The 2,163-nt window shown below is 44.7% G+C and overlaps 1 pseudogene; it reads right to left on the bottom strand.

Moving 5' to 3' along the window:
* Positions 1-378: 378 nt before the first annotated feature.
* Positions 379-1,491, bottom strand: LOC119805334 (annotated as a pseudogene).
* Positions 1,492-2,163: the final 672 nt, after the last annotated feature.

The following is a 2,163-nucleotide window of genomic DNA, read 5'->3' as shown; positions in this document are numbered from 1 at the left end:
GAGTTGGAACAGGATGATTAGGAAGGGCTCAAGATAACTAAAAGTCTAGTCTGTTGAAGGGAGTGAGCCACTGCTTGTGGGTTCCTGGCCACTCAGCTAGCTTAGTCCCAAAATAATCACACAGAAACTGTATTAATTAAATCACTGTTTGGCCCATTAGCTCTAGCTTCTTATTGGCTAACTCTTACATATTAATTTAACCAATTTCTATTAATCTGTGTATCGTCACATGGCAGTGGCTTACTGGCAAAGTTCCCAAAGGTTGTCTCTGGCAGCCCCATGGCTTCTCTCTAACCCTGCCTTCCTCTTCCCATGCTATAGACCAAGCCAGTTCTTTATTTATTAACCAATACATAGACAGAAGGACCTCTAGTCTATTTAGTTTTTGTATTGGAAGGGCTCCTTGCCAGTCTCATTGAGAAGGCAAGTGTGGACAATGGCTTCTATCACTGCAAAGGTGGTCACAATTGACAGAAGGACGACGGTCTTCAAAATAACCCTTCTCCTGGCCGACAGTCAGGGGAATGCAGATACTGGCACTGCTGTTGGCAACACCAGCAGAAAAGTTATTAATGTGGGAGATTTCAAGGAATCCAGTCAGATGCTAGGCATGGTCCAGGCCTCCCCTTGGGATCATAGGCCTGAATTTGTACTGGTTCCGCTTGCTTAGTTTTTCAATGGCCTTCTCAATGTACTTCAGACCATTCTCTTCCCGAATGGCCTTGGTGCAGAAGTTGGTATGACAGCTTGTACCATTCTGGTTCCCAGGAATGAGTTGGGATCAAAGGTTGCTATTACCCCAGAGTCTTCACATACACTGTGTGAAATGATACGGGCCACTCAGAGATGATCTTCCATGTTGATTCTTTCACAGGTTCCTGTTTGAAATTCCCACTGGGCTGGCAAGACCTCAGCATTTGTTCCTGTAACCTGAACTCCAGCATACAAACAAACTCGGTAGTGAACCTCCACAATATCCCTGCCATAGGCTTTGTCTGCTTCCACACCACAGTAATATGAACCTGGGGTCTCAGGGAAGCCATTAGAAAGCCAGCCAAAAAGGTGTCCATCTGTTCCCATGAGAGTATATTCCTGTTCCACTTCAAATCATGGGTGCTGGTGGCTCACCATGTCGATTACTCGTTTACAGGTGTGCCTTAAATTGGTCTCTACAGGTTTCCAGTTATACTTGAAAACTTCACCAAACACCAACTTGGGCTCTTTGAGGAAGGGCTCCTGAAACTTGGCAACGGGACTAAGATACATGTCACTGTTGGAGCCCTCAGACTGAAAGGTACTAGATGCATCAAAATTCCGAGCAGGTAACTCTTACACACTTGGGCTCATAGTCCAGGGTGCAGATCTTGCGGCGCAATCCTTCTCCAGTACATCAACCCAGATATACAAGGACTGGATTTTCTCACCCTGGGGCAGGGATATGTACATTTGCTTGATGCCTTTGTTCAGGTGGGAACTTGATGAGGTGGCCATGGTGGAAGGAGTTCTGAGCGGTATCTGGCAGGATGATGGATAGGGTGTTCAGGCCATGAGAGCGAGGCAAAGAGGGAGGAGATGGGTGTGGGGATCAGACGGTCCACTCTATTCTCATTCTCAGCTCTGAATACTAGATTCTTTTCTCATAAAATATATTCTGACTACGGTTTTCCCCTCTCTACTCATTCCAGTTCCTCCCTACCTCCCCTTCCATCCAGATACACTCTATTTCTGTTTCTACAGGAGCTAGTTCCAGTACAGACTCCAAAGCCACAGAGAAACCCTGTCTTGAAAACAAACAAAAAACCAAAAAAGGAAAAAAAAGGCTTCTGAGAGATAATGATAAAGCATAACAAAATAAAATATAATAAAATAAAGCAAAAAACCATCATATCAAAGTTGGACAAAACAAACCCAAAAGAAGGAAAAAAAGCTCAAAAGAAGGCTCAAGAAACAGAGACCCACTCATTCATGCACTCAGGAATCTCAGAAAAGCACTAAACTGAAAGCTGTAGTATATAGGCAGAGGACCTGTTGCAGTCATGCAGACCCATGTATATGTGCTGTGCTTGTGGCTTTAGTGTCTGTGAGTTTATATGAGCTTTACTCGGTGGATTTAGAGGGTCTTGTTCCCCTAGTGTCCCTCCATCACCTCTGGCTCTTGTATTC

Source organism: Arvicola amphibius, chromosome X, assembly GCF_903992535.2.
Source record: "Arvicola amphibius chromosome X, mArvAmp1.2, whole genome shotgun sequence".
In the NCBI taxonomy this organism is placed as follows: Eukaryota; Metazoa; Chordata; class Mammalia; order Rodentia; family Cricetidae; genus Arvicola; species Arvicola amphibius.
This window is presented reverse-complemented; position numbering and strand designations above follow the sequence as displayed.